Raw genomic sequence first — 14,765 nt, 5'->3', positions numbered from 1 at the left:
ACACCCACTGAAAACGGAATGACTTCTAGCCGGCAGACTCTAATCGCCTCAATAACCATTCCTTCTACCAAACAAGACCCCCTCTCCTTCTTAAGATTAGCTGGGCATTTTAGAACCTTTGGCATTTTAGCCAAACTTCTATATGGTGCAATAAAATCCACATTGCATAAGTATTAACTTAAGGGCTTAATGCCATTCTTACAGCCATGTCATCTTCATCTCATCTACTGCATGTGGCCAGAGCTCAACTCCTAGTCAAACAATCTAAGGACAGAAAATAATCATAGTTTGACAGGAATTTCACATTATCAGAGATTTTCTATGATTCTATTGGGATAATAATAAATAAAAAAGCAGGCCACTTATTCTATCAGGAAATAACATGGAAAATAGAGCACTTCAAATATTTACAAAGGAAGAAATTACATGAAGGAGCTGAGAAGCCAGAGGGGATGGTGAGGTTAAAGCAGCAGGAAGCCATTACCCTCCTTAGGCTGTAGAAATGAAGGGAAGAGGTAGTGCTCCCAGAGCCAAGGGCTCAGCTCACCTGCTGGAAGCTGGAATCACAGGGGCCTATGTAGTGGAGCTAGAGCAACAAGGAAATTCCACTTCAGCCAGAGTCATATCTGAAGCAGAGGAGGAAGGGGAGAAATGCCTTGGTTTCTCCTCCTCCCACCCCCCATGCTCCATTCTCTCTCCAGCTCCTCCCATTAGCTAAACCTAGCAGGAAGTACTAGACTTGGGAGTCTAGGAATGCAGCCTGTAGGGGCCAGCCCTCAGCCATTCAGAGCAGAGCACAGAAGCCCCCAAACAGATGAAGACCTGTGCCTTGGTCTATAGTAATTATTAATTTGTGCTTTTCAGCTGTCATCTTGAGTTCTTTCCATTGTTGGTTAGCATAGTTATGTCAGTAGGTTAACACTCTTTGTCACATATCCAGTGGGTGATAAACATTAAACTAGACTCTGTAGGACATATAAAAAAACAGAAGATAGTATCCCTACCTTTATGTAATTTACCCTTACATTTAGGATTAGTTGGAGGAGAATTCCTAAAAGGGGTAAATCCTGAAAAAGGAAGTAAAAGGCATGCAGACAGAATTTATGAACTGTGTTTTAGGCAGAGAGAATAGCCTAAAGAAGTGGGGAGAGCATCTTGCATGGAATGAGGTTATCCTTACCTGGAACAGCGAGGCTAGGTGGGCTCGGGAGACAGAGAGATTAGTGGAAGACTTCGGCGGTCCAACAGAGGACTTTAAATTTGATCAATAGAGAGCACATTAAGCCTTCCATGTGAAAATAAATCGTTTTAAGTTCATCTGATGCAAGAAAGAGTATCAGGAAGCTATTGGCATCATCTGGCAATGAGGTAGAGAGGCCAGGTGGTTGAACGTGAAGAGACACTTTAGTGCTGTGGTTAAGAACACAGGCTCTGAAGCCAGACTGCCTGGGTCCAAATCTTAGTTCCACCACTACCAGATCCTTCTCTCCAGAACAAAGGTAATAATAGTACTTACCTCATAGGGTTGTAGTGAGTGTTCCAAGCACTGAGGCTTTGCCTGACACATGATAAATGTTAGCTATTATTGAGATCATATTAGAGGACAAGCTTACCAAGGATGAGAGGGAGAAAGAGAAGATGCCCTTCAGGCACCACGAGATGGGCTGAACTAGAGATGTATAATTGGAACTGTTTGAAATCACTGTGAATGCATAAAGTCACTGCAAGAGTGAGTTTAGGGGAAGGAAAAATAGAGGATCCAGGACAGAAAGGGGAGACTAGAAAGACAACAGAAAAAGCAATCAAAGAAATAAGAGAATCCTGTGGGCCATCATTTACCAGCATATTAACCTTCAAGATTATTACAAGAGATTTAAAATGGTTGCTTAGCAAGATATTGAAACCCTCGGATAGATGTCTTCTGCTCAGTTTGCTGAGTTGGTTCTCTGCTTGCCCTGGCCTAGGCTTTACCATCATTTTTGCATGCTGCAGCATCTTAAATTGTATTACTGGAGTAAGAGCCGAATGTTGTATATGTTCCTGCCATCGGTGCACATTAGAAAACTAAGTGATACATATTTTTAAATCACCCACAGGGAGTTGAATGTACAGCTCTAAATCTTCCAAGGGAGCTAATTTGGCATCAACAAGAGCACAATATTTTTTCCTAGAGTGCCAGATCCTGTCGGCTGGTACCAATTTTCTTGATTCTCACTGGAGGCAGAAGACAATAGAGAGAGGAGGCTCAGGAAATTAAGACATTACCTACAACCACAAAACAGCCAAAATTGCTGCAAATGGTCTGGTGTCAGCCTGATACCAGCTCTGGCCAAGGCTGCATTTCTGTATGACATGTGGTTATTTTGCCTGAGGTTTCAAGTAAGCAGTGGAGTGCTGGCCTGGGGTGGAGATGAGGATAGGAGAGATGAGAGGACAGATTTGCTGTAGGGTTTTGTGCATTCGATTTCCATTACTTCATGAAGAACAGTTGTGCAGAACTGCATTTGATGACAGCTTGGAGAACGTGCCTTTCTGTGTTTCTCCTTTACTGGAAACCAGTAGGGTTAAAGTGATTAGGGGGACAGAGGCCACTGGAGATGAGGATAGGGCTGTGATCTCACCAAGGGAATGAAAGAAGACGGGTCTCCATGCTGTTTACCGTAACTGGGAGAGCCATTTCATTTATTGTCCTTAAATGGCTTTCAGTTCTTTGTCTCTGTTCATCACATGAATCAAAAATTAATTGTTTGAAAAGCCCAGCAATTGTTTAGGTTTTTTTATAATTAGGATGACCATATAATTTGTCTTCTAAACCTGGACATCTTTGAATGAAAGGGGACACACTGAATATTTTTTTCTGGGACAGCAGGCATAACCTGGGACTGTTCCAGGCTGATTGGAATACATAATCACCCTACTTATGACCCACTTCTAAATGCTTTTGGTTCATATAACATAGCAGTTAAGAGCAAAGACAGACTCTGGAACCACACTTAATAAATTCATATCCCGACTCTGCTTGTACCTGGCTATGTGAACTTGACAAGTCACTTAACTTCGCTGTGGTTCAGTATCCTCACTAGCGAAATAGGGCACAATAATGGTTCTACCTCCGAGGGTTAGGGAGAGGACTTAGTAAGTTAATATATGGATGGGCTATTAGAGCAGTTCCTGATCGATACTGTATACTGAAGAGCAGTTCATCGTTCTTGTTGGGTCATAATCTCAAGGGCAAGGAGCCTAATTTTAGGATCTGATGCCTTCTTTCCCCATGCCTTGGCATGGAGGGTCAGTCAGCAACTATTTGTTGAATGAATTGGTAGAACAAAGGAACGAATAATGGAAGAAAACCACATTAATTTTTTCCTTTACCTTCATTTTTTTCTTGATTATTTCTTCACCATTTTTTTTTTTTTTTGGATATTTCAAACCATAGGGATGCTGACAACCAGTCAGAATGTCTTTGAAATGCCTATTCTAACCCAGCTATGATTTTTTTTTAAATTTCTCTTGCTCTTATCTGGTCTGTAACCAACACTGGCCTCTTCTCATCATCTGCTTTCCCAGCTGCCTGCCCTCCTGTTAGGCCTTGCGAGGGAGTCACATAATCTTGTCAATTAGCACTACCCACCTCAACTAGACTTGTTAGCAATTTTTGTATTCACTCTCTATCATATTCCCCAAAGATATCATTTTTCCCCATCCCTGGAATGCACAACCCACTCACCCACACCTCTCTCTCAGAAGCTGTCTTTGCTTTCTTCTCTTCTGAGATGAGACTCATTGACATGAACTCCCTCATCTTCCTCCTTCCACGTCTAAATGATTTATAATCATTCTATTCTCTCCTTGCCTGTCTCAGAAGGAAAAGTGCCCAGGTCTTCTTTCCAAAGCTAATTCCCCTCTCTGCCTTAATCCAAAACCATCTCTTTTCTTCCAGAACTCTGCTCCATCAGTTATCCCCTCTCTTTTGTCCCCAACCTGATTATCTCTCTTTTCTTTTTTTAAAATTTGTTGAAGTGTATCATTCATACATAAACAATAAGTATAGAGTAATAGTTGTAAACTTACAAAACAAGCATATATAACATCATACAGGGCTCCCATACCTCACTCTACTACAACACCTTGCATTGTTGTGAAACATATTAACTAATGATTAAAGAGCATCCACAAAATATTACTACTAACCAAAGTATTTTCCCCCAACCCACCCTATTATTATTAATTTTATATCATTTATATATGAACATACATAAACAAAAATTGTATAGTAAAAGTTGTGAACTTACAAAGCAAACATGCATAGCTTCATACAGAGGTCCCATCCCTTCACCAACACCTTGCATTGTTGTGAGATGTTTGTTACAAATTATGAAAGAATATTGTCAAAATCTTACTAATAATTATAGTCCTTATCTTACATTTGGTGTATTTTCCCCCAACCCACCCTATTATTATTTTTGAATATATTTTTATAACAGAAGTTGTAAACTTACAAAACAATCATGCACATGTGCAGAATTCCCAAACAACACCCCTCTATCAACGCACCACACTGTGGTGAAACATTTGTTACAGATTATGAGATAATATCGTCCAATTATTACCAGGTCCACAGTGTACATTTGGAACACTTTTTCCATACTCACCTATTAGCAACACAGTACATCTTTGGCATAGATGCATGAATATTACAGTATTGCTGTTAACTACAGGCCATAGGTCACTCCAGTTGTATTTTTCCCATGCTTCTCCACATTCCCACCCCCTACAAAAGTGGCATACATCTGCTCTAGTCACAAAGGACACTCTTGCATCTGTACCATCAACCACAATTCTCATGCATCTCTGGATTTACTGTGTTATTCAGTCCCTAGATTATTCTCTAACTTTTGTTCAATTGACATTTACATCCCTAGACTACCCTTCCACCTACATTCTGATTTATAAACCAGTATTACCCACTATAATGTGTTGCCATCAACTCTATACATTTCCACACTTTTGCAGTACAGTTACTTAAAACTTCTATACACCTTAAGTATCAGTAATCCATCTCAGGCTTCCTCTTATCTTCTTTAAGAATCCAACAACTACCACCAGGTCTTGAAGATGTTTTCCTACATTTTCTTCTAGAAACTTTATGGTTCTTACTTTAATATTTAGGTTTTTGATCCATTTTGATTTAATTTTTGTATAAGGTGTGAGATAGGGGTCTTCTTTCTTTCTTTGGCTATGGATATGCAGTTCTATCAGCACCATTTGTTGAATGGACTGTTTTGCCTGAGCTGGGTGGGTTTGACAGGCTAGTCAAAAATCACTTGACCATAGATATGAGGGTCTGTTTCTGAACCATCAGTTCAGTTCCATTGGGTCTATGTGTCTTTAAGCCAGTACCTTGCTGTTTTTACCACTGTAGCTAGGTAATATGATTTAAAGTCCAGAAATGAGAGTCCTCCAACTTCACTTTTCCTTTTTAAGATGTTTCTGGCTATTCAGAACCCCTTACCCTCCCAAATAAATTTTATAATCATATTTTCTATTTATTTTTAAAATGTTAGTAGAATTTTTATCAAGATTGCATGGAATATGTAAATCAATTTGAGTAGAATTGACATCTAAATGATATTTAATCTTCCAATCTGTAAGCATGGAATGTTCTTCCAAATATTTAGGTCTTTTTTTATTTCTTCTAAAAATGAGTCATAGTTTTCTGAATATAAGTGCTTTACATCACTGGTTATCTATTCCTGAATATTTTGTTTTATCTATCATATTTTATTTTCACCATTCTTTTAACAGTTTTAGTTACTTTTTTTTACATAATCTTCATTTCTAGACTCTCTTCCAAGACTCTATTTCCTGTCTTTTCTTTTCAGACTTTAATGCACCCTTTAGTATTTCCTGCAAAGCCAGTCTCTTGCTTACAAACTCCCTCATTTTCTATTTATCTGTGAATAATCTAAAGTCACCCTCATTTTTGAAAGACAATCTTGCCCGAAACAAGATTCTTGGCTGGAAGTTTTTCTCTTGCAGTATCTTAAACATGTCATGCCACTCTTCTTGCCTCCATGGCTTCTGATGAGAAATGCATTTAATCTTATTGGTATCCCTTATATGTTATGCATTGCTTTTCTCTTGCTGCTCTCAGATTTCTCTCTTTGTCATGGCATTTGACAATCTGAATATTCCTTCTCCCACTTTTCCCTTCTCTTCTCCTTCTGGGACACCCATGACATATATGTTTTCATGTCTCTTGCTGACATTTAGTTCCCTGAGACCTTGTTCAATTTTTTCCTTTCTTTTCTTCATCTGTTCTTTTGTATGTTCACTTTCAGAGGCCATGTCTTCAAGCTCACCAATCCTTTCTTCTGCCTCTTCAAATCTGCTATTATATGATTCCAGTATATTTTTAAATTCATTTATTGCACCTTTCATTCCCTTAAGATCTGCTGTTTTCAATGTATGCTTTCAAATTTTTCTTTGTACTCATCCAATGTCTTCTGGCCTCTGTGGCGTGGAGTGCTCTACTTACAAAATTGTCTCTGCAGATGGGCAGTATCCTACTTCCATTCTTTCAAGGATGTTGCAGGATGCTCTTCTGGTGTCCTAGAGTCCCCAAACGGGTGCTTTAGATAGCTCAGAGTGATTACTAACTGCCCTGTAGTATGAGCTGATTCTAGGAGCTCCTTACTCTGCCACCATCTTGCTAGTTGTCTTCTCTTTTACTTTTTAATATGCAAATGGATTTTTCTACTTAAAACTTCTCACCTTTTTTCTAGACTTTACCAAACCTGTCAAAAAATAATTTATACATATATTCCTCTCTCACCCCTTAATCATTTCTAAACCCTTTTGAAGTAACTTCTCTTTGAAATTGTCCTCTTGTAAGTTACTATTGACACTCTAATTCCTATAACTAGTGACATCTTCTTAGTCCATTTCCCCCTCAATCTCTCTGCAGCATTTTATGTTGTTGATCACCCTTTCCTCCATGAAATGCCTTCCTTGACTTCCTTGATATGAGTTGACCCTTGAATTGCGTTAATCTTGGTTACCATCTTGCCTCTCTAATTTGCCTTTTTGTTTCTTTCTCCTACCCCCTAAACAGAGGTGTTCTCCCAATGTTCAATTCTTTCCTTTATGCTCACATTTTTGGTGATCTTAATCCATTTCTAGACCCTTGATTATCTCCTCAGTACAGATGACCCCCAGGTCTATAGTCCTAGCCCAACAAATCCCCCATACTGTAGTTCCACATTTCCAGCATTTTGTTGGACAACTCCATTTACTGAAAGGGAGACTCTTCCCCAACACATTCTCCTAAACTAACTCGACCTCCTAGGTTTCCTGTCTCTCTGATAATGACATCTCTATCCTCCCACCCTATCCACTAGACTCAAAAATTTGAATTATTTCTGTGTCTCCTTCACTTAAATAGTCTCCAGATTCCATCAGGGTTACCTCCACCTCTGTCAAATCCATCACTTCCTTTGCATGACCATTGCTACTGCCCAGGTTGACACCTCTTGACTCAAATATCACAACAGGCTGCAAACTGCTCCCATTTCTTGTAGTCTTTCTTCTTCCAACTTATCCTGAATCTACCATCACTCCCTTTCCTAATGATTATTTTCATACTACAGGAAGAGGCCTCAATGCCACAATCTGGGCCCTCTTATTTTTCCACTATTGGTGTTTACACACACTACTCTCCAACCAAGCCAAACTTCAGTTTTTCAAAGCAAAAACAGCTCATCACACTGCTAAACCATTTCTTCTTCCTTTTTTGCAGAAATGAACATCCCCCTCCATCCAAATCCATCTGCCAAAATCCTTATACTGCTTCAGGGTCTGATTGATTTTCACCTTGGCCATGAAGTAACTCCCCACAGTACCATAGAATTTTGCCCCTTTTATAGCATAGCTATTACTGCACATCTTTTCTCTGCTTCTAAATTCTTAGCCCTCAAGACATAAACCATATATCATTCATCTTTTTTTACTATTTTTAAATATTTTTATTAGAGAAGTTAAAGTTTAATAGAAAAGTCATGCAGAAAATACCATATCATTCATCTTTGTATCCCCCAAAAAGCCTGGAAGGGTGCCTTTTGCTTGTGAACTCACCTAATTAAATAAAATTGAATAAATTTTCTTATAGATAAAAAATTTTGATCACTCCTATATTTTTTGTTGCTTAAAGTAATTTTTCATTTTCATCATTAAATCTAAATGTTGGCCAAGTCCAGAGAATTTCAATCTAGACTTTCTTTTACATCGAAATATTTCAACATTAATAACGTATCTATTTTTGAAACTCAACAAATTGCTTTCTATAGGTCATTTTTCTATGCATCGATTTCTTCCTCAGATTATTTTGAAGTTAATATTGCAGTTGCCTTGAATGCTGTTGGAATCTAATCATCTGGCATTCAGAAGATATATCAGGGAGTGGTCCAGGGAGTCTGACTCTGACCTTCAACTTCAGCCTTACAGGCAATACATTGAGAATTGAATCAGCAAAGTCAAACACACTTTCCTTCTGGCCTAATTTGTTTGTGTTAAATACATGAGTAATTTTCATTGCAGGATTTTTGTAGCTAATATGGTACTCCCAATCCCATATTAATTGATTTTTAATTCCTCCAAGTTTTACCTTGAAAAACAGTGGAGTAACTCATTGACGCTCTTGCTTCTTAGAGTAGGCATCTATCCTAGTTTTTATATACACACACACACACACACACACACGGGCTGGCTGGAATCTGATTAATCCCCTCAATAGACTGAGCACATGCACACAGAGTATTCAGAAGATAGGCTTTTAGTCAAGGACATGGTTCTCTTTTTTCATGCACACTTGGGGCTGACAGAAAGAATCACTAAGGATGGGCAGTCATGGGGAGAAAGGGAAAAACAAGTGAAATGGTAGATTGAAATGATGTTTAAGGGCCAGTTTCTCTGCATGTGATCGCTATAAAGAAAGGGTCCTTAGGGCTGTGAGGAAATAGGCACCTCCAGGCTGTGAGCTAAGGCAGCACCGCTGCTGTTTGCATAGCTGCACAGCCCTAGGAGAGACCTGGGAAAGCTAGCTTGAATTCCAATGAATATTTACAATTACACTGCTCCGGAGCCGAATGCAATCACAGTGCTCCAGTCTACAGGTTTTAGGCATCAAAAGAAAATGAGAGGACAGCAGCAAAAATGGAGCTGCCTTTGGAGAGACTTATAAACACAGATCTCACCGCTTGTGGCAGAACTGAAATGCTTTATTTCTGATAGGAGCAATTTATTCTTCAGGCACCTTCCTTGATAGTAGAAAGCACCTGACTGGATTTTGAAGTGAGAACGTCTTCAGTGGATGATTTTTAATTCCGAGCAAGAGAAAGACGTGGAAGGAATTGTATTTCATAATTTTCATTTTGTTTTCTAACAGCAGACTCCAGAGAAGAGTGGGAAAATCCCTGACCTGGTTCACAGATTGCCTCTTCTTTCAGTATGTGTTTTTATAGTCTTCTCACAGATTGGTATTTCTTCATAGGACAGTGCTGGGAAAAACTGCCACTTTTTTGTGTCCCCAGTTTAAAGCCTTTGGGTAATTGATTGCCAGTAACACATGCAACCCACTTGCTCATTTTTCTCACAAGCTCTTGGCCTACACCAAAGATCTGGAGAAAACTGGGTGGGGAAAATTAGTCAGAGCCACTTTGGCTCAGTAAGGCAATTTTTAACTTTCAGAAATGTCAGTGGGTGAAACTGAATGTTTTTTGAACAGACTCCATCAGAACCTGGGTTTGTAGTTCAGCTCTAATCTCTTGGACTATTAAGATTTATATTTGATTACTATTTGCTAGCAGTCTGAGTTGTGGCACTAAGAGAAGCCCTCTCTGCTACCCTCCCATACTTTTACCCACTTATCAGTGTGTTCTCTCCAGGAAGATGCTACTGTCTCCTATCCACCTACCTGCTTGCTGACCCTTCTTACCACTAATCGATGCATTCTTTCACATATCTGTCCATCAACTTGCTTGAATATATCCAAGCTTGGAGCAACATAAATATAGTTTTGTGCCTATATTTGTGTAACTTGCCATGGGTATGCCTGGAAATGGAAGATTCCTTTTCAGATTGGCTTCTCATATTCTCAGTTGGTTAAAGACACAGGTGCCCATAATCTCCTTCAGTCATCCCTTATTTTTTGCTGTAGACTATTAATATTTTCTCAGTCATACATAAGTGCTATCCAAAACAGCTTCACGGCATTCTCCCTTCCAAATAGATTGCTGCCTCTATACTTCCTCGTGAGAATTCTATAGCCACTGTAGCTACTTAGTGAGTTCCTACTCTTACAAAGCAGCATATGGTCTATGGAATGCATATCCATGTGTAAATATTTATTATATGAACTAGTGGATGCGGTACTATTAAATGTAAGACAAAGAATCACCTTAAACTAATGTGATTGAATTAACTGATTCTTTATTTTTATGGTCAAAAAAGTGTTACACTTCAGCTTAGTGACCCCGGGAGGTCATGGATTTGTTCCAACAGTAGAGCTGTTGCTCAAAATATTTGGGTCTCCTCTTTTGGACCTACTTTCAAATGCAAGTTGTAAGCCACATCAAAGCCACATCAAAGTTTTCTTTATGGTCCTACCTAATATTTTGAGACAAAAAATAATAGCCAGTATGTTGACTTAGTTCAGAAGTTTGTTTCAAATGACTTTTAGCTGATTTTAAAAATCAAATCTATTCTCAAGTGATGAACATTTGTCACCATGGATAATACCCAAGATAATGACAACAGGTGATGTGATGAGAGAAATGTCCAAAGAAGGATTCGAAAAATTTTTTACTCACATCTCTTTGTATGACTTCAAAAAGGACTGCTCTGATGTGGAGCTATAAATCCTTGTGTGTTTTATTTTTAGTAGTCACACTTTACATATCTATTTCTATACTGGTATAAATGGATAGTTTGGAATAAGTAAATATGTGTTGTGTATTTGTGTGTGTGTACAATCTGATTTATCCCAGGACAATTAGGATATAGATATGTTTTTTTGTTCTACTCATTCTTTCAAAAACATTTATTGGCCTCCTAATATAGGGAACAAAACATAAGACACATTTGTCAGGAAAACCTTTATCAGGTTAAATATAGTCCAGAGTTTTGGAAAGTCCAGAATCCACACCAGGAAGTACACATCAGATGTTACATTAGTGCTTAAAAGCAGAGAAAACTCTTTTAGTAGAGTCAACACAGACATATGTTCCCTGGAGACATTCTTTGACAAATGTTTTTAAACTCCTAAACTAGCATAGCATCTAATGATGGTATAACTAATGGTCTTGGCAGTAAGCTTTGCATAGTTGCTGTTTCCGTTCAGAGAGGAATCCATGCCCAGTTCTTCCCATAGTTTTTGGCCCTTCAACAGTAATTGTGCTGTAACTTTTATTTAAATGGCCTTATCAACTGATGACAACTGCATTATAAGACAATAGGAGAGAGTGTGATAGGTGTTGGTGGCTTCTTTGTAATCCTGTCCATTGTGCTAATGATCTATGGGTTAAAGGAGACACTATATTTCTATAGAATTATTTTAGGTTTTTGTCATTTTCCTTTGGCTTAAAATGTACTAAGTCATAATAACTAGCTAACTAATTGCCTCCCCCACTGATTTTCAACTTCTATAGCAACTGGGTTCGAGTAGAAACTTAGCCAGAAAATGATTTCTGTGAACTCAAGTGAAACTCTAATGATACCACCACATAAGGGAAAAACTGCCACCATCATATAAAAAAAAGTTAACGCAGAACAGATTGATATCTAAGAGAAGTCCTTTCAACCCTGCAGGCAATGGTGTTTTCAAAAGTTTGCAAGCCAACCATTTTATCTGGTATTGTTTGAATGTTCAGATGTTCCCCAGAAGGACAGATAGCTTTTTTTTTCCTAACATTGAAATAGATACTCAGTGGAAATAGAAGATAATGAGATTTGCCTGTACATTTCTACTAATATATTAGCCCTTAATGGCTAATACACCCAAGATTTAGTTCCATTGTCAAATTTCATCCCCAACCTACCTTTTGAAATTTTCAGTTTGTATTGGTGATAGTGCAATTTTTATTATAGTTTGTGGGAAAAATTGTTATCTACTTGCAAAGTTAAATCTAGTTGGGGTACCACCTCAAAGTTAAATCTAGTTGGAGGCCCACCTGGTCAGTTACATCACCTTTCTATGTTTATTTTTCCATTTATAAAATTCATATAAAATACACAAAACTATTTCCAGATGAATAAGAGAACCAACATTTGTTGCAAGCATACCACATGTCAGACATTGTGCTTTGTATTTTATAGGCATGATCTCATTTTAATCCTCAAAATAACTGGTCAGTAAGATTCCCATTTCACAGACAAGGAAGTAGAATCTCTGAGAGTTACTCAATTTGTGACCTTTGGCAAATAATGGCACAGATTCAAACCCAAGTAGAAAGCCAAAATCCTTACCTTGCTCAAGGCCCTGCATACACTCCTCCCCACCCCTTACATCTCTGATTTCATTTACTATTATTTCCTCTCTTTTACTCTCTTCTAACCCTGCAAGCCTGCTCCCACCTCAGGGCCTTTGCACTGGCTATTTCTTCATCCTGAAACACGTAGCTCATTTCCTCACCTTCTTACATCTTGACTCAAATATCACCTCCTCAGTGAGGCTTCTCCTGATCTATTTAAAATTGTGGCCCACTCCCCATTCCCAATCCTTCTTACCATATTCTGGTGTTTTGCTTTGTTTTGCTTCCTACAGCATTTATCACCTTCTAATGCTATCTATATTATTTATTGTCTGCTCCCCTAGCTAGAATGTATGCTCCACTAAGACATAGATTTTTTCTGTTTTGTTCTTTGATGCTTCTCAGCAACTAGAATTGTGCCTAGAACATAGTATTTTTTGACTGAATAAATGACTTGACTGGCCCAAAAGCCCAGAGTCTTACTCAGTGACCCCAGTAATGAGCTTCCAAAAATTTTCTTTTTAATTTAGTATGAAACTGTCCATCTGCTCCCCAATTTCCCTATTGTACCAAATTGTGGGGACAGAATCCTCCCCATAACTGCCTGGCTTGTGCTTCCATGTTTGGGGGTAGAGGGAACAGGAATTATTTGGCCCATACCTTTGGCCATTTCTGTTTTATGTGGGGCTATGAAAAGATGATGGCCTGGGGTTCTGTGTGTAAAAGGGGCTAGTTCTGCTGTCTTTCTAATTCCCCAGGAAGGGGAAGCAATAACTCTGTCTGCTAACAACCCCCGAAGTGGGATGAGTGAGCCGTGAGAAGTAAAGGAGATTTTTCCTCCTCTGCCCTCTTGCAGCTTCCTAGGCCCCGGGAAGAGGTCTCTGCTCAATTTGGTGTTTGCAGTCTTGAGGGATAAAACAAAATTCTAAAATCTGATTACATTTCTAGGTGAATTCAGAATTTCAAGGCTTAATGGATTTTGTGTCTTGCTCTCACTGTTGACTATTTGTTGAAATTCAGTGTGGAATTAATCAATCTTTAAGTCATCTTAAATTTTCTAAGAACTTGTAATCCTGTTGGAAGAAAGGCAATGAGAGGAAGCAGGTACTTATCTTCTCATTGGTATAGTTCTTTGTAGGTCTGAAATAAACTCACCTTTTCCACTTTATTAGAAAATACACATTTTTTTAAAAAAATCACTATATAATAAGGAAAAACACCTGGATATGAAACTTTATAAATAGTAAAATAAATAAATAATAAATAAATGTATTTTTGAAAGTAGGTCTTATCCATCTATACTTTTCCAGTTTTTTTTTTTTTTTTTTTTTCCGGTATATATGTGTGCACGCATATATATACTGGATGGAAATTCAGTAAATTGTTATTTATGAATTGTAGGATTTAGATATAAAAAAGAATAAATCTGCTTCAGTCAGTGATTACACACACCCCTTATTTTTGTTCATTCCTCAATCTTGAGAGATTTGGGACAATGTCCACTCTGACTGCTTCAGACTGAGAAGGGATGTGGATATTATGGGGCAGAGGAATGAAATTGTTTTACTTGCCATTAAAGATACTCCTTGTTTTCAAGATGGGGCTGGTTGAATTGTAGGATTTAGGGTGGTTTTTATTCCTTTATCTGTCCGCATATTTTTTCAGATTTTCTATAATTAATTGTATATTATTTTAAAGCCATAAATGCAATTAATTGTATCAGTAATTTTTAAAATATTACACCATTTTCTTTGGTTATAAAGGAGATTTTCCCTAGATTCATTATGTTGTTTAGATTCTATTTGCTTTTTTCTTAAATCTTGCCATGAAACTAAAAGCAACAAATGTGTTCGCGAATTAAAAGACATTTTTAGATTTTTCCATGCTAAAAAATAATATTTTTTAAAAATCATGAAACCACTTATTCAGTGAACTGTTGGGAAAAGTTGGTGACCCTATCCATGACAGGATAAGGTTTATAAAACCAGCAAATTTAAAAATTGCAGAATTAGTCTAGTTAATACCTCCATGCCATTCTAAATTATCATTCATGATTAAATTTGGTACATCCATCAAATGGAATACTCTATAGCCGTTAGAATGAGGTAGATCAATATATATATATATATATATATGCTGAAATGGAAATAAGTAAAAGAAAAATCTACAAATCCTGTATAGTCTTATCTCACGTTTAAAAGAAATTGTTTTATTTGTGTGTGTATATATATACAGAGAGAG

General features: G+C 37.8%; 1 long non-coding RNA gene across 1 annotated transcript in view; it reads left to right on the top strand.

Moving 5' to 3' along the window:
• LOC131274309 (uncharacterized) overlaps nt 1–14,765 on the top strand; it is a 72,408-nt gene that overhangs the window by 42,316 nt on the left and 15,327 nt on the right. The window lies entirely within an intron of this gene.

This window comes from Dasypus novemcinctus, chromosome 18, assembly GCF_030445035.2.
Source record: "Dasypus novemcinctus isolate mDasNov1 chromosome 18, mDasNov1.1.hap2, whole genome shotgun sequence".
Taxonomy (NCBI): Eukaryota; Metazoa; Chordata; class Mammalia; order Cingulata; family Dasypodidae; genus Dasypus; species Dasypus novemcinctus.
The sequence above is the reverse complement of the archived record's forward strand: the minus strand, read 5'-3'. Positions and strand labels throughout refer to the sequence as shown.